At 42.0% G+C, this 23,354-nt stretch overlaps 1 protein-coding gene across 4 annotated transcripts in view; it reads right to left on the reverse strand.

The window, feature by feature from the left end:
- XKR4 (XK related 4) overlaps positions 1–23,354 on the reverse strand; it is a 318,504-nt gene that overhangs the window by 278,364 nt on the left and 16,786 nt on the right. The window lies entirely within an intron of this gene.

Consider the following 23,354-nt stretch of genomic DNA (forward strand, 5'->3'; position numbering starts at 1 on the left):
CAATTGAGAACAGTCTAGAGCCATCCTCTTTGGATCCACCTTTCAGGTAGTTGAAAGCAGCTATCAAATCCCCCCTCATTCTTCTCTTCTGCAGGCTAAACAATCCCAGCTCCCTCAGCCTCTCCTCATAACTCATGTGTTCCAGTCCCCTAATCATTTTTGTTGCCCTTCGCTGGACTCTCTCCAATTTATCCACATCCTTCTTGAAGTGTGGGGCCCAAAACTGGACACAGTACTCCAGATGAGGCCTCACCAATGTCGAATAGAGGGGAACGATCACGTCCCTCGATCTGCTGGCTATGTCCCTACTTATACATCCCAAAATGCCATTGGCCTTCTTGGCAACAAGGGCACACTGCTGACTCATATCCAGCTTCTCGTCCACTGTCACCCCTAGGTCCTTTTCCGCAGAACTGCTGCCTAGCCATTCGGTCCCTAGTCTGTAGCTGTGCATTGGGTTCTTCCGTCCTAAGTGCAGGACCCTGCACTTATCCTTATTGAACCTCATCAGATTTCTGATGAGAAACAAAGAACAACATCTGTTCTTTATCTCTCTGTGTTATCCTCAGGAGAGTGAGAGATCATTCATGGTCACCAAGTTGAAATAGGGTGCTTTTCTTCAGGGGACACTCAGAGGTGCCCGTTCCTGCTGGGCTGTTTGCTTGTGGCTGAACAGAAATGTTCCCTGCTGTTAGCCACGGGGAGGGGGGAGGGATGAGGGGGTAGCCACGCGGGGGGGGGGGGGGGAGGCAAAATGCGACCTTGTAACGAAAGCACATGTGCTATGTATGTAATGTTAACAGCAAGGTTTACCCTGAAAGAGTGTAGCCACTGTTTTATAAAGTGTCTTTTTAAATACCGCTGTCCCTTTTTTTTCTCCACCAGCTGCATGTGTTTCAATGATCACAGGATCTTCTCCTTCCCAGAGGCTAGTGAAGCTTAGAAAGAAAAAAAAATGCACTTGTGATGAAATGTTCTCTGAGCTCATGCTGTCCTCCCACACTGACAGAGCACAGACGAATGCATGAAGGCAAATAATGTCAGAGTGCAGGAAAGCACAAAATGACCGGGAGGAGAGGTGGCAGGCTGAAGAGAGTAAGTGGCGGGCTGAAGACAGGGCTGAAGCTCAAATGTGGCGGCAGCATGATTAGAGGAGGCAGGATTCAATGCTGAGGCTGCTGGAGGATCAAACCAGTATGCTCCAGTATATGGTTGAGCTGCAGCAAAGGCAGCTGGAGGACAGACTGCCACTACAGCCCCTGTGTAACCAACCGCCCTCCTCCCCAAGTTCCATAGCCTCCACACGCAGACGCCCAAGAATGCGGTGCGGGGGCCTCCGGCCAACCAGCCACTCCACCACAGAGGATTGCCCAAAAAACAGAAGGCTGGCATTCAATAAATTTTAAAGTTGTAAGCTTTTAAAGTGCGTGTGGCATTTTCCTTCCCTCCTCCACCACCCCTCCTGGGCTACCTTGGTAGTCATCCCCCTATCTGTGTGATGAATGAATAAAGAATGCATGAATGTGAAGCAACAATGACTTTATTGCCTCTGCAAGCGGTGATCAAAGGGAGGAGGGGAGGGTGATTAGCTTACAGGGAAGTAGAGTGAACCAAGGGGCAGGGGGTTTCATCAAGGAGAAACAAACAGAACTTTCACACCGTAGCCTGGCCAGTCATGAAACTGGTTTTCAAAGCTTCTCTGACGCGTACTGCGCCCTCCTGTGCTCTTCTAACCGCCCTGCTGTCTGGCTGCATGTAACCAGCAGCCAGGCGATTTGCCTCAACCTCCCACCCCGCCATAAACGTCTCCCCCTTACTCTCACAGATATTGTGGAGCACACAGCAAGCAGTAATAACAATGGGAATATTGGTTTCCCTGAGTCTAAGCGAGTCAGTAAACTGCGCCAGCGTGCCTTTATACGTCCAAATGCACATTCTACCACCATTCTGCATTTGCTCAGCCTGTAGTTGAACAGCTCCTGTCCAGGCTGCCTGTGTACGGCTTCATGAGCCATGGCATTAAGGGGTAGGCTGGGTCCCCGAGGACAACTATAGGCATTTCAACATCCCTAACAGTTATTTTCTGGTCTGGGAATAAAGTCCCTTTCTGCAGCTTTTGAAACAGACCAGAGCTCCTGAAGATGCAAGCGTCATGTACCTTTCCCGGCCATCCCACGTTGATGTTGGTGAAATGTCCCTTGTGATCCACCAGAGCTTGCAGCACTATTGAAAAGTACCCCTTGCGGTTTATGTACTCGCCGGCTTGGTGCTCCGGTACCAAGATAGGGATATGGGTTCCGTCTATGACCCCACCATAGTTAGGGAATCCCATTGCAGCAAAACCATCCACTATGACCTGCACATTTCCCACGGTCACTACCCTTGATATCAGCAGATCTTTGATTGCGTGGGCTACTTGCATCACAGCAGCCCCCACAGTAGATTTGCCCACTCCAAATTGATTCCCAACTGACCGGTAGCTGTCTGGCGTTGCAAGCTTCCACAGGGCTATCGCCACTCGCTTCTCAACTGTGAGGGCTGCTCTCATCTTGGTATTTATGCGCTTCAGGGCAGGGGAAAACAAGTCACAAAGTTCCATGAAAGTGCCCTTACGCATGCGAAAGTTTCACAGCCACTGGGAATCGTCCCAGACCTGCAACACTATGCGGTCCCACCAGTCTGTGCTTGTTTCCCGAGCCCAGAATTGGCGTTCCACCACATGAACCTGCCCCATTAGCACCATGATGCATGCATTGGCAGGGCCCATGCTTTCAGAGAAATCTGTGTCCATGTCCTGATCACTCACGTGACCGCGCTGACGTCGCCTACTTGCCCAGTATCGCTCTGCCAGGTTCTGGTGCTGCATATACTGCTGGATAATGCGTGTGGTGTTTAATGTGCTCCTAATTGCCAAAGTGAGCTGAGCGGCCTCCATGCTTGCCTTGGTATGGCGTCTGCACAGAAAAAAGGTGCGGAACGATTGTCTGCCGTTGCTCTGACAGAGGGAGGGGCGACTGATGACATGGCTTACAGGGTTGGCTTACAGGAAATTAAAATCAACAAAGGGGGTGGCTTTACATCAAGGAGTATTTCAGGCAGGACTTCACGGAGGGTTCCAATAAGAAATGGTGCACTTAAGTAATTGTTCTTATTGGAACATGCAGGTTGGTCTGGCCTCTGATTGATACATGGCTAGATTTACCTCACTGCACCTTCTCTGTGAGTGACTGCAGTGTGACCTAGAGGAAGGAGTCCCCTAGACGGGGGAGGGGGGAAACCAAATGAGTACAAAACAAATCTGGTCTATTTCTTGTTTTGATCCACTCCATCTATCTTTTACATCTGTGGCTGGCAGCAGACGGTGCAGAAGGACTGCAAGCCATCCACATCTCTTGCCTGCCTGCCAGAAGATGGTACAATAGGACTGCTAGCAATCCGTATCATCATCCACATCTCTGCCTGCTCACCATAAGATGGTTTAATAGGACTCACTGCAGGACTAAAGAGAATGACCTGGTCAAGTCACTTCTAATGTAGTCCCTGCACCCATGTCTGCCCAGGTGCTCCTGGCCGATGTGGCCAGGAGCACCTCGGACATGACAATGACGGCTACCAGTCCTATTGTACCATCTGCTGCCACAAGGCAATGGGTTGCTGTTGCTGTGTAGCAATGCAGTACCACGTCTGCCAGCACTCAGGAGACATACGGTGATGGTTAACTGAGCGGGCTCCATGCTTGCCGTGGTATGGCGTCTGCACAGGTAACTCAAGAAAAAAGGCGCGAAATGATTGTCTGCTGCTGCTTTCACGGAGGGAGGGAAGGAACGGGGGCCTGACTATATGTTCCCAGAACCACCCGCGACAATGTTTTAGCCCCATCAGGCATTGGGATCTCAACCCAGAATTCCAATGGGCGGCGGAGACTGCGGGAACTGTGGGATAGCTACCCACAGTGCAACACTCCGGAAGTCGACGCTTGCCTCGGTACTGTGGAAGCACTCCGCCGAGTTAATGCACTTAATGCACTTAGAGCATTTTCTGTGGGGATACACACACTCGAATATATAAAACCGATTTCTAAAAAAACGACTTCTGTAAATTCAACCTAATTTCGTAGTATAGACATACCCTGAGGATTCAGTCAGGGGTCTCATTGTGCTAAGTAATATCCAAAAACACATATGAAGAAACTAACCCTGCCTTGAAGAGTTTACAATAAAACTTAAGAAAAGACCCAATAAGTGAATGTAATGAAGGATGAGGTTACATAGGTAAGCTATTGCTCAACCTGATAGTCTCAAATAGTCATGATGATGTACATAGGATATAAAATTGTTAAAATATTTATCCTCTACCTAGCCATTATTGGTGGGAAACCAGTTATAGGCTTCAAAGTAGAAGCTTTGGGTCTTTTAGAGAGATTTGGACCACTTAGGGAAGGGTGTTCTAAACATAAAGGGTGATGTTGAAATGGAAGGTAAAACTGAAATCAAACTGACAGCAAGCAACAGGAAGGCGCATGAAGAGACGGAAAGAAGGGGTGCACTTGAGTGTGTTTGGTGTTATCACTCTTTGGACTGTCCGAAAGACCCTCAAACAGTGAAGAAGAAAAACCCTTAATTTTTTTGAAAACCACACATTCCAGACATACTATTTATAGGTATGATATGTCAGAAAATTTCACTTTTAAAATTAGCGTATTTTTAAAAAGCATGTTGATAATACCATGTTGATAATAGTTTAAGAAATAAACTAGTATTAGCCATACTGTTTCCTAGCAAGGAATGATTGGCAGAATTCTAGTTGTACATCTTTATAAAGAAACCCACTGCCTTGGAAGCAGTAATGTTAAAGTAACATAATAAAGTATTTGTAGAAAGGCTTTAAAGAACATTGAAATAACCATTCTATATTTCTTACTATCAAATGCTATTAGAAAATGCTACTTTTATGTAGGATAATGCCATCGAAAACCATTTTTTCCTACCAAGAGCTCCAATGGGGATTTTTAATGCTTTGTAAGTACAGATATAAAAATTGCTTCAAAGTGGAGCCCATCTATTGGAATTTAATCATTAGTGGTACTAGCAGCAAAACAGTAGCAATGCCATGAACATCTTCAACAGACTCGACATTCAGAGCTTTTAAAAGTACTGATTGTGGTCAACTGGACTTTTTGCCAGGCTGATATTCATTGACAACTGGCAGCTGTATTTAAATGATTGTCAAGTAAGATGACTTGTTCAATTTTTTTTTCAGATCGGCACTCAATTATGCTCTTCCTGATTTTGGCATGTGAAAGAAAAGTACTTCTTTTACGGAAGTCTGTCACATCTACTATTGTAAGTTGGCAATAGAGAGAATGATTTTAGATTACTGGGGTTTTTTCACATCAACCAACTTTCCCATAACTTTGCATACTTACCAGTCAAAGAGTTAACTTTTCCCTTGAGGAATGTAGTAGTGGGCATATGAAATGCATGTAGTTGTATCAGAATTGTGATTTATTATATTTTCCCCTCAAGGATTTTCAGAGGGACTACTATAATTCTGAGCTTCTTAATGTACCTTTAGATTCACCTCTAGATACTATAATAGCCTCAAATCTCACTTATGTTACAAGTCAAAATCAGTTGATTGTTCTCATCTTAGTCGCCATCACCAATCTGTCACACAATTCTATGTTGTGTTCCTACACAAAAGGGAGTTATAATTGGAATAGCAGGCATCTCTCACATCATCACTGAGGTGAACCAGCAGAGTTGTCAGTTTGCTCAGAGCCTACTTGTTTATTAACCATTCCCAACTCCAGACAGGTGTTGGCAATATTATTATGCATAATTTCTATTGTTGTAGCACCTAAAGATCTCGACCACACCAGGTCTCCATTGAGATATGCACTGTAGAAGCACTTAAATATCAGTCACTGCTCAAGAGAGAATACAATCTGATCCTGCTTCAGTTGGACTCCATGTGGGTGAAGGGGTGTGCTCATATGCAATCAGTTGCAGGTTCAGAGCCTAAAAGACAAGCCATACCACATGGATGAAACAAGTACACAGGAAAAGGGAACTGGAAGAGTAAGGCGGTGGAGGGACTGAATAACAGTGATTCCCTGTTGCCCTTCACCTTAGTAGTCATTTACAACACTGTAATGTGGATGTAAAACACTACCATTCTGTTTTGGTAGCAGATTACACTTTCCACTGGTGTAAATGAGTATCCTAAATAAATATCAATGGAGACACAGGTCGTAAAGAAACAGATTGATAGAGCCAGAAGAGTTCCCAGAAGTTACCTACTACAGGACAGGCCTAACAAAGAAAATAACAGAACGCCACTAGCGGTCACCTTCAGCCCCCAACTAAAACCCCTCCAACGCATTATTAAGGATCTACAACCTATCCTAAAGGATGACCCAACACTCTCACAAGTCTTGGGAGACAGGCCAGTCCTTGCCTACAGACAGCCCCGCAACCTGAAGCAAATACTCACCAACAACCACATACCACACAACAGAACCACTAACCCAGGAACTTATCCTTGCAACAAAGCCCGTTGCCAATTGTGCCCACATATCTATTCAGGGGACACCATCACAGGGCCTAATAACATCAGCCACACTATCAGAGGCTCGTTCACCTGCACATCCATCAATGTGATATATGCCATCATGTGCCAGCAATGCCCCTCTGCCATGTACATTGGTCAAACTGGACAGTCTCTACGTAAAAGAATAAATGGACACAAATCAGATGTCAAGAATTATAACATTCATAAACCAGTCGGAGAACACTTCAATCTCTCTGGTCACGCAATCACAGACATGAAGGTCGCTATCTTAAAACAAAAAAACTTCAAATCCAGACTCCAGCGAGAAACTGCTGAATTGGAATTCATTTGCAAATTGGATACTATTAATTTAGGCTTAAATAGAGACTGGGAGTGGCTAAGTCATTATGCAAGGTAGCCTGTTTCCTCTTGTTTTTTCCTACCCCCCCCCCCCCCCCAGATGTTCTGGTTTAACTTGGATTTAAACTTGGAGAGTGGTCAGTTTAGATGAGCTATTACCAGCAGGAGAGTGAGTTTGTGTGTGTATGGGGGTGGGGGGGATGTGAGAAAACCTGGATTTATGCAGGAAATAGCCCGACTTGATTATGTAAAGAGTTGTGACTTTGGATGGGCTAGCACCAGCAGGAGTGTGAATTTGTGTGGGGGGGTGGAGGGTGAGAAAACCTGGATTTGTGCTGGAAATGGCCCACCTGATGATCACTTTAGATAAGCTATTACCAGCAGGACAGTGGGGTGGGAGGAGGTATTGTTTCATATTCTCTGTGTGTATATAAAGTCTGCTGCAGTTTCCACGGTATACATCTGATGAAGTGAGCTGTAGCTCACGAAAGCTCATGCTCAAATAAATTGGTTAGTCTCTAAGGTGCCACAAGTACTCCTTTTCTTTTTGCGAATACAGACTAACACAGCTGTTACTCTGAAACATAAACTAGCTGTGTCCTAAACTCATGGCCAGTCAGAAGCATTAATCACAATTTGTCTCCTGTCTGAGTTATACCTTTTCCATGAGACTTCAAATGTCTCACATACTATCTACCAAAGTATTACAAATATTGTTGTATCAAAATTCTTAATTGTTGAAAATGCAGCATACATAGAGTTTTGTGCACTACTGCTTAATGGAACATATCCATACGTTTTATTGGGTTCACAGTTTTGACTTTCAAACCTATCTTGATAATATTAATACATCTAAAACATATAATTACCCCTGAAACATCAGTAAATTCCCCAAGAAATCCTGGAAAGAAAAATCCATTCATACACACTGTATTTGACCGTTGAAAGTTATGAAATCTACCAATTAATTGGCATTACCAGCTCCACACATTGTTTTTATACACACAGTATTTACCTTTGCATTGCTGGGCAAGACTAATGAACTATCATGTCAATTATTTTTACTTTAGTGAAAGTCATTTTCCTCTTTTTGTAAAGACAATGTATCTATTTTATCACTTGAAGATGTACATTCTGTGCAAAAAAAAAAAAAAGAAGAAGAAAACAGTTACACATCTACAGTATAGATTAATGATCTTGTGCCCCTGATATGAATTACACGATTAATCTCAAAAGCTATCCTAGGCAAGCAGGAATAAATACTGGAGATGGGCCAAGTCTGGAAAAGTTTAAGTGCTACCCAGCCACCTGTGAGCTGCATGGGAAATTTTCCCATCTGTACACCAGCTAATCGTGATCAAAGACAATGGAAGCATGAGAAAAGAAAGAAGGAAGAAAATGGTCAAGGGCTGGAAAGACACAATAAGTGCAAGATAGAGGAGGAAATGACATGCAAGTCACTTAGGGTAGATTTTCAAAAGCACTTAGCAGTGGGCTTACCCTGCTCCCTTTGAAGCTGATGCTAAAAACAACTGACTTCAATGGGAGCATAGTTTGGTCAATACTGAATGCTTCTGAAAATCCTACCCTTAGTCTCCTGGTGCTTCAATTCCCCAGTGGTAAAATGGGAGTTATATAATAATAGTTCCATCCGTCACAGGGGAATTGTGAGTATATAGTAATCAGTATGATTATCAGATATTATTTTGACAAGTGCCATTGAAAATCCTATAAATAAGGGTTGGGGAGGGGGAGGTTCTCTTTCCATGTACTGAATATTTGACCTGGTCTTTCTGAGTACTGTACCAACAGTATCTTCTTAGTTGGTTGCCTGTAGGTACTGTTCATGCATGTATTGTACTTACCTAGTTACCTGTAGGTCCTGATGATACCTAGGGTTCCTGGAAGACTACAAGGTAGACATTACAAAACTCACTAATCTCTAGAACATATAGCTATTTTACAGAATAGTATTGGACAAATTCTGGCCTCAGTCACACCCATCTACCATTAACATCAATGAGATTGCACTGACATAAATAAGAGCAGAATTTGCCCCTGTGAGTCTTTTCAGATATATCGGCTGTTTATTCTGGTCAAGTACTGCCCTCATTGTGGGGTTTGGGTGTGTGCTTGTTTTAAGTCGCCTTGCTGATTTTACTTTTCTATAAAATCCATTGTTGTGTATCTTGTTGGATAATGATCCTGCTTTTCTTTTAACTTGGTTATAATGATAATCAATTTTCTAACTTTTAAAGTACAATAGCTTACCATAAAAATGAGATCTAGTAAAAAAATTTTGACAGTTAACTCCTTCCTCATCTCCCCCACCAGTCAAAAAAATGTCATTTCACTGAAACCAAAATGTTTTGCAGAAACATTTTTGGTGGGGAGAGGGAGAAGAGAATGACACTCACCCCAGAGTAGCCAGCAGTCTGGAGTTTAGGAATGTGGGACACCCAGGTTCAAATCCCTTTTCTGAATCAGGCCTGACTTGAACCTGGGTCTCCCACACCCATGTGAGTGCCCTAAGCACCGAGTTATTGGCTATTCTGAGGTATGTCTTGCTCACGGTTCTTTGTGAAGAATTTCAAAAGGTGCCATGTTCCTTCCAACCCACAGAATGAAAGTTTTTTGTGAAACAGAATTCTTGTTTTCCATCCAGCCCTATTAAAAATACAAAAGTGAAAGAGTTTTTGAAGGTCTTATTTCTTCCGGGAGCTTTAGATATTATTGTCCTTCCTACTTTCCCAGACAATCCATACCCAAGGACAATATAGCTCTATTAACCTTGCTATAATCAGCCAGAATGTCAAAATCTGTGTTATAAATCTTCAACTAAATCACTTGTGATTAAATATTCAGATGAAATTATGTGTAACATAATGTTATACATCCATCTCCTCTTCCTTAATTGATGACAACAACGGAGGTGTAGAGTGAGGGAGGGGAGAGAAACAGGACCAAAACCTTTTATGTATATCAACACAGCTAATACAAGTCTTTGCAGACAACTTCCATCTTCAGGCATGCCTGTAATTTCATAAGCCCCGCAACAAGAAACATGATTCTAATGTTGAACAATAAATTAGCATTCAGTAAAGCAGTGGACTTTTAACTTTAGATATTCACTAGAATAAACCATCAAATATTGCCATCTTTTACAAACATTGCCCCCAGTCCTGAAGTCAGATGCCCTGGCATGAACCCCTGTGCCTTTTCAGAGGCTTATTGATTTCAGGATCAGGGTCTATAACCTCTGCCAAAAGCAGTTATAGAAGTACTACATATGAGGCACTTTTCAGTGCTCAGTGGGTGAAATTCACCCCTGTGTGCAAGTGTAGCGCAAGGCCTACGCACCACTGAATTCCTCTTAAACCTGATTTTAGTCAAATTTAGAAATGCCTACTGATTTTGGGTGATGCCTCAATGTTTGAGCACTCAGTTTAAGATATTTAGAGCCTGATTTTTGGAGGTGCTGAGCATATGCAGCTCCCACTGACTTAAACTGAAATTGTTGTTACTCAACACCCCTGAAAAAAAAAAAACATGAAAGGTGTCCTAAACGGGACACCCAAAGTCAGGTGGTCACCTTTGACTTATATGTACGTAGTAAGAAATTCTAGATGGAAAGGAACCAATTGATCATCCAGTCTATCCTCCTACCAATGTCTAACTATTCCATACAGTAGACTTTAATGATTTAATTTTTAAAATGACACATACAATTGGTCTTCCACCATTTTCCTCAGGTGATTATTTCACAGTCTAACTAATCTCACTATTAAGCTGTGTCCTGCTATTCAGCCAAAATGTTCTTATTTTAAAGTGAATGCTTTTTTTGCTTTGGTTTGGTTTTTGCTGACCTTGCTTTCTTAAAACTGGATATCGAGATGGATATCTCAACAGTACATAGACAGCTCTGGTTGCTTTACCAGTGGAAGTTTACCTGCACTGCTGTCCAATGAACCTCATCATGAATTACTGACAATCTAGTTGTGTGGGTAAGAATGTGCCATGCTCAGGTCATTTAATTTTTTTATCTCTGTGCATGATCACCAATGCAGTTACAGGATTTCATGCTGTAAAGTCTTATCTATTAGAAATTAGACTGCTAACTTATTTCACCTAGCCCATTGAACAGCCATTCAAACATTTTTTTGTCAACAATATTCTGATCTAGACTTATATCAGTGGTCCAGGGACAAGATGCAACATTTCAAAAAGTGATTTTATTAAAAAAAAAAAAAGTTCTGCTGAATTACACACTCTTCATAACTGAAGAGTTTCATTATAGGCTTCTCTGGCTCACAGAGTGCAGTTTAGGTTTCACTAGAGCTGATCAGGAAATTTTTGATGAAGCATTTTTTACCAGAAAATGCTGATTTGTCAAAACAAATTTTCATCAGGAAAGATCTGTCAGGTCTGACATGCCAAAGAGAGACAGAGGGAGAGGGAAAAAACAAAACAAAAACCACCCAGTTGCGAATAGCCAATACCTAGTGTTTAGAGCAGTCACGTCAGATATGGGAGACTCAGATTCAAGATCCTGCTCTGCCTGATTCAGACCAGGGACTTAAACATGGGTCTCCCCACATCCCAGATGAATGCCCTGCCTACCAGGCTGTCATTATGGGGTGGGTCTTTTGTTTTTCATGTAAAACTTCAAATGGCCTCAGTTTCATCCTGAAGCAAATGGGAAATTTTTTGAACTCTTGAATAATTTCACAGGATGGGAAAACAGTTTCCTGCCTAGGTCTAGGTTTGACAATCCCTGGCCCTGAGCCTGCAAACATGCAAGTGCTTAACTTTACTGCATAAGTAGACTTACTGAAGTGTTTTCAGGATTGGGGCCCCTCTATATACTGCTGCATATCTGAAGAAATGCAAGTACTTACATAAGAACGGCCATACTGGGTCAGACCAAAGGTCCATCTAGTTCAGTATCCTGTCTTCAGGTAGTGACCAATGCCAGGTTCCCCAGAGGGAATGAACAGAACAGGTAATCATCAAGTGATCCATCCCATCACCCATTCCCAGCTTCTGGCAAACAGAGGCTAGGGACACCATCCCTGCCCATCATGGCTAATAGCCATTGATGGACCTATCCTCCATGAATTTATCTAGTTCTTTTACTTACAGAATAAAAACAGCCATCTACAAGAAAAAAATATTCTCACAGTGATTGAGTAATGCATTTTTCACTTATTGTTAGCAAGCTTCTACTAAAACTTACAGGCCTGATTCTATCATTCTTACTCATGATGAGTAAGGTACTGCTTACTTTATAAGTAGTCCTGGTAAAGTCAAAGGAATTAATTCATTAAGTAAGGTACTCACCATGAGTAAGAAGTCACAGAATTTAGTCAGAGAGGTCTGAATGAAACAAATAGGAGCAAACTTTGCAGTAATTTTGATTTTGAAAAAAAAAAACCACAGCAGAGTTTTACTTCACAGTACTTCAGAAATGGAGTTCATCGCATTTACACAATATCATTCTATACGGTACAAGAAATAAGGCATCTTACAACTCTGAGGTATGAAAAATTCTATATTATATTTAGCACACTGGTATGGCACATTCTAAAGTGGCTGTACATTAAGTAGTTGTTTGTTTTTTGACGCACACTGTACAATCTAGCTCAATGAAATCTGATCTTCTCTTTTTCCAAGTTTTGCATTATCTGGTTCTTATGCTTCGGCTGCAATGTTTGTACTTACGAATACTTCAGAGGAAAGTATAAAATGAGAAAAAAGAAAACAGTTTAATGCTATTTGATTTAAAAATTTTACAAAACAAGACAAAAATCCTAGATCTTTGGCCTGGAGGTACTGAGTGTCCCTTCAATAAAGCCTAAATGATCCTCAGGGCAGGAGAAGTTCTCTTTATTTGTTTCTTCTACAGTTCTGAACACATGGTCAGTGCCTAATAAAATATGAGATTTTCTTTGTTTTGACTGACTTAAGTTATCCCAACACATCAGATCTCCATTATACAAAATTAGTCAACTACAGCCACCATAGATACAAACCTAAAATTAGGTTCCTAAATCCCTATTTAAGTGCTCTGATTTTCAATAGCGCTGAGCACTCAGTAATCCCTGATAACATTATGAACCTAATTTTTGGCTCGTAATTTTGAAAATATTGACCTACATATATGCTGTCATAGTGAAGAATAACAGCTGTATGGCGTGCTGCATCACAGAGCTCTAATTTAACTAGTCTCAGGGAAAGCCATGTACCCAGAAGCTTGAATGTTATTTGAGGAGATATTTAATGGAAGCTTAAATCATTGACTGTGAAACTTTTAAGCCTCTTGACTTCATAGCATGTGACAATACATCTCTGTGGAACAAAATCAAAATTTTGAAAGCCTGAATTTGTTTTGACTGAATTTCTACCAGCAAGTTTTCTATTTGATCAGATCGTGCCTGGAGAATAAACAATATTCCATCAGACTTAGGCTGGACTATAAAATGGAAACTTCTGATTTAGATCTTCTTATTTTTTGGGAGTCAAAGCAAATGTAGCTTGGAAAGTCTTACAAAATGTTAGTTTAGCTGTTCTGACTTAATTGTACTGTGAGCTGATGGAAAGATTTTCTTTATGACTGCAGGGTTAGAGAATCTAAAGCTTTGTGGTTCTAGATCTTGTGTGTATATTCTTTACATGCTTAACTGCAAGTTATATTTAGCAGCAAATACATTGTTTTACATCTTAGGGCTTGATCCTGCAATATTCTGAGCAATTCTGAAAGGTCCTGAGCACCTGGATCCTTCATTTACATAAATACACCACCTAGCATTTATAAGGAATTTTTCATCGGCAGATCTTATAATGCTTTATAAAGGAGGTAAGTATCATTTATCCTTTTTTACAGATGGGAAAAGTGAGGCACAGAGAGGGAAAGTGACTTTCCCAAGGTCACCCAGTAGGGGATTCCTGCACACACTTACTCATATGAGTAACTTGATGCACATGAGTACTCTCCTTGAGTTCAAGGGACTACTTACATCAAGTTACTCACCTCTATATTTGCAGGAAAGACTCCGATTTATCTCAGTGGATACTAGTTCTGGCCCTATATCCTCTGTAGGACATGAACATTTTAAATATTTCTCTTGAGCTGAAACTTATAATTGATGACCTGCATCTTCCACTGATTTAGTCTCCTCATTATAATACATCACATCACATTTACATGCACCCCGTGTCACTAGCAGACTATTTATAAAAGGAACATAATTAGCAAGATTTTATAATTATGTTTTAAAATATGGCAACTATCAGTTCAGATTAGGTGTTTATATTTTAATTACACTCCTCCATTTATGGAACCTTTTTATATGTATTTTTTATTATTTCAGTTCTTACTTTTTGGTGTTCTGAAACAGCCAGAGAGGGCCTGGTTCTATAGGACCATACAGAGTCCTCAACTCACACGGACTCAGAAGTTCAGGGTGCTGGGCACCTCATATGGTCAGATCCAGAGTTACTCTCCCACCCCAGACTCCCACTGAATGTAAGATCAGGCTGACAAGCAGGTTCAGAGAACTTCAACAGATCACATGATGTTGTCATCAGGGCTTTGGAGCTGTGCTCCAGCTCCGTTCCAGCTCCAGGCAAAAACCTGCAGCTCCACTGCTCGGGAGTTGCTCCACGCTCCAGCTCCGGGCTCTGCTCCAAATCCCTGGTTGTCATAATGATCAGCTAAATCACATGGGATTACATGGCCACAGCCCTCTACGCCATGCTGGGGAATAAGGCTCATCTTGTCTTGCTCCCCTGTTAAACCCTACTCAGATTGTAACTGTAGCCATGGGGATAGAAGGTTGCCTGAAATTCCACAATGTGATAAAGTGAGTGGGGAGGGCTAGAGAGTGGTGGGAACCCCAGTTCTATCCCCTCACTCGCCAGCCAGAATAACTGGGGATATGCTACAGGGGATATGCTACAGAGAAGGATGAAATATTCCCAGAACAAGGGAAAGAATTGTTACATTCAAAATCAGAAATTTGTTCATTCCTGGCATGTTACAGCAATCCATTGTCTCTTACCCCAGAGCAACTGGTAAAGTTATACCCTAGCCCATGATTTTATATAAATAGGGCACTGGGCCTTCAGACAAATGAGACCTTTAAATACTAGGCATCCTGGGAAATGCAGTTCCCAGAAAGTACTGAAAATCCAGAGATCATGCAACCAAGGAAACAAGTGACAGTCTGAGATCTCTATTTTACAAAGGCTAGGGACTGGCTGGTAGAATGAGAGAGACCTATGAGGAGCAACAAGTGCCAAGAAATGTCAGCGGAAGCCATGTTACAGAGCCAAAAGGACTGTTGAGCCCTGAGAAGGGCTTAAGGATCTGTGTTGCTGGGGTAGGCTTTCTACGGTGGGCCAAGAGGAACCAAGAACCTTTCAGCTTGAGTCCTGATACAGGAGCCAAATTAAACTGTTTAGGTTTATTTTGTGCTGGGGCTTCAGGGAGAAGACCCCATGAGGAGGGTTTTTTTTTTAAATTTTAGTCATTTGCTGTGCAGTAGATGCATATGACCTGGCCTCAGAGGGGGAACTGAAGAATAGCAGAAGTCACAGATCGTGGAGGGAGCAGTGTTCCAACTTGAGTATGAAATAGATATTTTAAAGAACTCTGACCACGGTAATGAACATGTCTTGTTAAATATCAAATTTAATTTATAAAGTTAAGAGTGCTTGTGATAACAATGCAGCATCACTATCCATCAAAAACTAAGAAAACGCACATTCCCTCACAATACCACAACCTTAACACATGGATTGTTGTGTGTCAGTGTGTGTGTTCATCTATGGAGATGAGAGGGTTTAATATATTTTAGTCTTTATGTCTATCTAAATATTTATTTTGGTAACATTCTTAATGCATATATCAGTCCATATATATCAAACGATAGTATCATTTTTGGTAAAGTACTTAGCTGCCGTTTCTTGAAAATAATAGTTTAGCAGAAAACATACAACAAAGTTATGCAGTGCAAACCTCTAAGATAGGAAGATATTTGTAGATGTGCATTTCAGGCAGATCTGTGTGTCATTAATAGGTAGATACATAAAATGTTTCTTTTCATAAAGATTTTCTGTGCTTATTTTTGAGATTCCTGGGAAATAATAGTATGTATTTGGGGTCAGAGTTAAGGTTCTTATGGTCTGATGGAATATGCAATTAATACTTCACAAGAATATAATGGTCCTGATTGAGAGATAACCTTAGGGCAGCTTGGTTAGGGACCAGGGAGAGGGAAGAGATGGCTGCATGCCACCTTGGCAACCCTCCTGATTTTGGGGCCTGCCAATATGCAGATCCCCAAAATAAAATGGAACATCCAGAGAGCTGCTCTTGCTTAAGTTCCACAACTGACCAAAGGGGGATTTCTAATAGCTCACAATACCTGGGACACCTCCCCTGACTAAGCTCCAACCCATGTGCTATGAGCTACTGGCATAGAACACCACCTGTTATTTCCCTATAGGTTGAACATATATATCCCTTAAAATACAAAGTTGCTCAAGAGCTGGTCAACTGCATTGACCACATAAAACAAAGGAATAGGAGACAACTCATTTCAGCAAACAAGCACCCTGTTATAGAATCAGTTTGTCAGCAACCTAATAAAAACAGCGATGGATCAGAACAACAACATGAGCCTACTAGCATGTATTTCTGAGCATACTCACACAGAGGTCTGTCCACTGAGGAAAACTTCATGGATGGTAAACAGCTCACAAAGGCTAAGAACAGACTGTCAACCATAATATAAAACAAAGTAAGTTAATATACTGTAACTTTGTTTCAAACTTATTTGACAAGTTTAAAAACCAGACAGACATATTTATGAAGGAAAGTACCCACATACTCTAAAGAGGATCATAGGCAACAATTTATATCCTGAATATAGCTGGAAAAATTCTGGTTTTTAGCATCTGAAAACTATGAAGTTGCAATACAATTATGAAAATCTCTTTGAATTATGCATATTTCATTCAGTTCCTCCAGAAGATATGAGAGCACTGCAACCCTTTGCCAAGTCTGATCCTAATATGCCATAGGGTGAATACAGACCCTGAACTGTCATACTCCATTTAAATCATATGTGGGGAAGAGCTAATGTGATTGCTCAGAATGTTAAGTACTACTACTGTGTTCAGGACAAAATATCAACAATCTAAAATCTGAATTATTTATTAAGGAGGAAGTGCCTTTTGAAGTGAACATTATTTATCTCTTCTCAGAACTAATGCCTAAATATGATGAAAAAATAGTTGCAAGGAAAAAAAGGCACTTTCATGATTCTTAGCCTGCAGATTTTACGTGCCTTTTTCACGTGTTTCATCTCTTTTCCAGGGCCATGTACAACTTTTTGCCATGCCTAGATACTTAGTTGATGAGCATCTTAGAAATCCCTGTAATAAACAATGGAACTGATCACCTCCTCACGTGGGAAAACTCAGGAGAGGAAACTGCTTGCAGGAGACAATGATCACCTATAAAGCCATGTGGTAGGGACCAGCTGGATCCCAGGACCATCCCCATGGAGGGTTTGTGCCTCCATTACGGCTGTTTGTCCCTAACAGCCCATCTGGTGCCCTAGCAACATAGCTCTTGCAGCCATGATGCAAAGGTTTCCCCTACAACCACCGAGAGAGGTGGTCAGCAGAAAGTCAATACAGTCCAGGGCTGTACCGTAACTTTGATGGACTTTAAACTGGGAATGGGGGTTGGGGCAAGACATCCTACATTCTGTGCCTGTGAAAATCTCTAGACACACAACGTGCCCTCGATGAGATCTGTGGAAAAGGGTGCATACTGCTGCAGCAATGGCAAACTCACACATTCTCGAGGAAATGAAGTTCAATATGATAAATCCTACACTATTACTTGATAAGTCTCTGTTTAGTCAAATGTGACTTTTGTCATAATACATACAGTCTGGAGTTCTGAACAGTACCTTTACAGTGTCATTTTAAGTGGGATAGAGACTCCTAAGCCCTGGTCTACAGTAGGACTTTAGGTCGAATTTAGCAGCGTTAAATCGATGTAAACCTGCACCCGTCCACACAATGAAGCCCTTTATTTCGACTTAAAGGGCTCTTAAAATCGATTTCCTTACTCCACCCCTGACAAGTGGATTAGCGCTTAAATCAACGTTGCCGGCTCGAATTTGGGGTACTGTGGACACAATTCGATGGTATTGGCCTCTGGGAGCTATCCGAGAGTGCTCCATTGTGACCACTCTGGACAGCACTCTCAACTCAGATGCACTGGCCAGGTAGACAGGAAAAGAACCGCGAACTTTTGAATCTCATTTCCTGTTTGGCCAGCGTGGCAAGCTGCAGGTGACCATGCAGAGCTCATCAGCACAGGTGACCATGATGGAGTCCCAGAATCGCAAAAGAGCTCCAGCATGGACCGAACGGGAGGTATGCGATCTGATCGCTGTTTGGGGAGAGGAATCCGTGCTATCAGAACTCCGTTCCAGTTTTCGAAATGCCAAAACCTTTGTCAAAATCTCCCAGGGCATGAAGGACAGAGGCCATAACAGGGACCCGAAGCAGTGCCGCGTGAAACTGAAGGAGCTGAGGCAAGCCTACCAGAAAACCAGAGAGGCGAACAGCCGCTCTGGGTCAGAGCCCCAAACATGCCGCTTCTATGATGAGCTGCATGCCATTTTAGGGGGTTCAGCCACCACTACCCCAGCCGTGTTGTTTGACTCCTTCAATGGAGATGGAGGCAATACGGAAGCAGGTTTTGGGGACGAAGAAGATGATGATGATGAGGAGGTTGTAGATAGCTGACAGCAAGCAAGCGGAGAAACCGGTTTTCCCGACAGCCAGGAACTGTTTCTCACCCTAGACCTGGAGCCAGTACCCCCCGAACCCACCCAAGGCTGCCTCCTGGACCCAGCAGGCGGAGAAGGGACCTCTGGTGAGTGTACCTTTTAAAATACTATACATGGTTTAAAAGCAAGCATGTGAAAGGATTACTTTGCCCTGGCATTTGCGGTTCTCCTAGATGTAGTCCTAAAGCCTTTGCAAAAGGTTTCTGGGGAGGGCAGCCTTATTGCATCCTTCATGGTAGGACACTTTACCACTCCAGGCCAGAAACACGTACTCGGGAATCATTGTACAACAAAGCATTGCAGTGTATGTTTGCTGGCATTCAAACAACATCCGTTCTTTATCTCTCTGTGTTATCCTCAGGAAAGTGAGATATAATTCATGGTCACCTGGTTGAAATAGATTTTCTTCAGGGGACACTCAGAGGAGCCCATTCCTGCTGGGCTGTTTGCCTGTGGCTAAACAGAAATGTTCCCCGCTGTTAGCCACAGGGAGGGGGGAAGGTTGAGGGGGTAGTCACCCGGTGGGAGGAGGCAAAATGCGACCTTGTAACGAAAACACATGTGCTATGTATGTAATGTTAACAGCAAGGTTTACCCTGAAAGAGTGTAGCCACTGTTTTATAAAATGTGTCTTTTTAAATACCGCTGTCCCTTTTTTTTCTCCACCAGCTGCATGTGTTTCAATGATCACAGGATCTTCTCCTTCCCAGAGGCTAGTGAAGCTTAGAAAGAAAAAAAAACGCACTCGCGATGAAATGTTCTCCGAGCTCATGCTGTCCTCCCACACTGACAGAGCACAGACGAATGCGTGGAGGCAAATAATGTCAGAGTGCAGGAAAGCACAAAATGACCGGGAGGAGAGGTGGAGGGCTGAAGAGAGTAAGTGGCGGGCTGAAGACAGGGCTGAAGCTCAAATGTGGCGGCAGCGTGATGAGAGGAGGCAGGATTCAATGCTGAGGCTGCTGCAGGACCAAACCAGTATGCTCCAGTGTATGGTTGAGCTGCAGCAAAGGCAGCTGGAGCATACCTCTTAAATCTTGATCTCTGATAATAAACTTATGATTGTTTTCACTATAAACATATCTCAGTGCTGGAGTATTGTACCAGGAGCTGATCCTGAGTTGACTCATTCAACGTGGTGTGTATGTTATTCCTTGGGGGACCACACACACAGTATTACCATGAGTGTCCTGTGGAGAAGGAGCTGAAGGCTACACGGGAACGTTTCAAAAGGCTCAGGGGCTGGGGTACACCTATTGTTAATCTGCAAGGCAAAGGAAGGGCTGGCAGAGCTCAGAGGAAAGTGCTTTGGTGGCTAACAGACTGGAGATGTCAGGGAGCTAATACCCAGTTAAGCACCAGCAAGTCTCCCCCTTTCTGGGAGCAGGAGGTAACAAGGTGACTCTCAGTTCTGGGCACCCCAAGAACCATCACAGTAGTCCCACATCACTACATTCTAAAATTATTTTACTAAATGGGGAAACTGGAGCTGTAATCTAGTGAGTCTATTTAAAAAGAAGAGAATAAAGGGTAAATTTTACATATTATACCTGCTTTTGAATCCCATTCCAATTTTTGTGGTTTTACTATTTTATTTTCCCTTTCAAAAATATATAGAATATTTGTTATGCAGCCCTTGGGGTTATACTTATTATACTAACTTATTCCAAGGACTACATAAACTCCTGGCATGGGCAGAATTTGAGTGGCACAGTGGTAACTTAGGGTACCTTTATCCCCTTTCCTTATCAGCTGTGCCTTTTGTGCTGAAAAAGTGCAGCACAGAATCTAGTCTACAGGGGTTATTATAATAAATCACTAAAGATTAGTCATATCACACCAGTAATTCACACATGAGTCTCCCCATTAACATCAGCAGGAGTTGTCACGGGGTATGACTACACTGTAAAGAAAAACCCTGTAGCACCAAGTCTCAGCCTCGGTCAATTGACTTGGGCTCGGGCTGTGGAGCTAAATATTGCTATGTTTAAGGCCTAGGCCTGAGTCAATTGACCTGGGCTCTGAGACTTGGTGCCACAAGCTTTTCTTTGCAGTGTCCACATATCTAAGGTTGCAAGGCTAGCTGCACATCTGCCTTCCTCCCAGTCTCTCTGAGTGCACCCCACTCAGGTGTCAGGCCTCATGCCTTTATCTCTTCTTGGATAGAATTCTGCAGTTCTCCCAGGCTTAGATCAGACCCTGGGCTACAGTAGCCTATGTATCAACCATACTTCCCTAGCAAATCCAACTGAATTTAGCACCTGTGCTTCTTCCCTTCAAGACTCTGTGACCAGGGGTGAATATAGTGACCAGAGAGACTTACTAAGAAGTATATAGCTGAGCAAGTAATTGATTTTTCAGTTTGGTGGCCAATTCATTTTGAACCAAAACTGACTCTCCCCCCTGCTGAAGTGGGGGTGGGGGGAACCCTGTGTTCAGGTCAAACAAAACACTTTGAAATGAAATGTCTAAACAGTTTGCTTTGAAAATATTGAAATGTTTTGACATTTCTAATGAAAATTCTTTTCCAGGTCCTCCGGCCAAGACGGTTCACCAAAGTCAATCTGAATCTCCAAAAAGTTTCGGTACCTTAAAAAATTGCAGTTTGGCAAATTTACTATTCACCAAATTTTTTTTCCACCCAGTTCTGCCAAATCATCATTTAACAGTAGCAACAAAGCATTTAAACAATATGGTTTTTAAAACAAGTGTCTACACATATGTCTCTCTTCCCTAAAGGGCTTCCCATCCCTCAATGAAGAGCAGGCAGGCCTAAATTCTCCAGGCCCTCAGCAGATGTCAGTGCCAATCTGAACAGCTCCCCAGCAACTGCCTCCTTTCTGGTAAGAGTGACGTTATTTTAAAATCCAGCCAAATTCCCTTTGTCCTTTTTAGTTCCTGGGTATATGGTCCTGCCTGTCCAAGCCAAATTGTAGGCTCCACAGGGGTCAAGTCAGCACACTGAGAGCCAATGGCTCTGCCACGGTCCATAAACCTGAAGAGTTTACCTTGTGGTGACTTAGTTGTTTCCCCTTCCTGCTTGTTTGTTTTTTTTTCCAACTGGTCTGTATATAACTATATAATAAACATCCCAATAACCAGCCAACCTATAGTATTCATAAGTTATTACAGAACAGCTCCATGTCTGTCACAAGGAGTGACACACATGAAATGAGGACAGGTTACGGAATCAGTTATATCTAAACTAGTCTCTTCTTTAGGCACTTGAACAAAAACAGCGGGGGTGGGGGAGAATGAATGGCATACTTAAATACCACATGTAGCCCTCTGTTCAGTGAATTAATCAGTATACTCTTATCATGAGTTCCTAATTAACCTATGTGGTAAAAATTCCTAGCAAATGGTTGTTGATTGTAAATGTAATCCCTCCTTTTGACACATGCATTAATGCACTATTGTTAAAGTTCAAAGTGGTTATTATTGAGTTGTCTCAACCCCATTAATTATCCTCTGCACTATATTTGAATTCACTTGGGTAAATCTTTTTAATTGCCCAGTCTTTACTTACAGCATATCTTTGCTTAATATGCTATAAACTCTATTTATGTTTATGCCTTTTCCAATAAGCCTATATTAAATGTAGTTTTCACCATTATTACTGGAAATGCTAATGAGAACTCTATAGCTTACTACTATCAACATAACTGTTCCTCTGTTTTACCAATCAGAAATGTCAGGTTCTTGGATGCTCTCAACTGAATTAAAAAATTCTCTCCGCTACATCCTGCCATCTACTATGTATAAGTCTTAGGTGAAAAACATTTTTATATTAAACTTTTACTTTAGTGTCCACGTTTCCATGCAGAATATATCTGTTCTGAAAACAGGTTTAACTTAAAGCATGACACATAATGCACATTAAAATAATAATATTAATAGTTGGCACTTACAGCACTTTGCATCTGATCATCTCAAAGCACTTTACAAACATTATAGAACTGAATTTCACAACACCCTTGTAGTGCAGTTAAGTATTACCTTCATTCTACAGATGCAGAAACTGAGACAAAGACTACAGGGAAACATTTTCACAAGTAGAAAGAAAAGGAGTACTTGTGGCACCTTAAAGACTAACCAATTTATTTGAGCATAAGCATCCAATGAAGTGAGCTGTAGCTCACGAAAGCTTATGCTCAAATAAATTGGTTAGTCTCTAAGGTGCCACAAGTACTCCCTTTTCTTTTTGCAAATACAGACTAACACGGCTGTTACTCTGAAACCCATTTTCACAAGTGTCCACTATTTTGAGTGCCCAATTTGAGGTATCTTATATTCCTTTTCTCTGTTAAAAAGACAGAGGAAAAAATAAGTTATTGTACTCTAGCGAAGGTAAATGGGTGATGCGGTTGCTCTCCATTCCTGAAAGTCAGGCATTAAGTGTTTCATGACATGCAGCTTAAGATTGAGCCAACCCAAGTTATGGACACATCAAAGCTTTGGCTTATCTAACTTGCTCAGCGACACAAAGGAAGTTTGCAACAGAGTCTGGAGAGGGGAAGAGACAAGACAGATTTCCTAGCTTTTTCTTTAGCCATAAGCCTATGC

This window comes from Caretta caretta, chromosome 2 (genome assembly GCF_965140235.1).
Source record: "Caretta caretta isolate rCarCar2 chromosome 2, rCarCar1.hap1, whole genome shotgun sequence".
Lineage (NCBI taxonomy): Eukaryota > Metazoa > Chordata > Testudines > Cheloniidae > Caretta > Caretta caretta.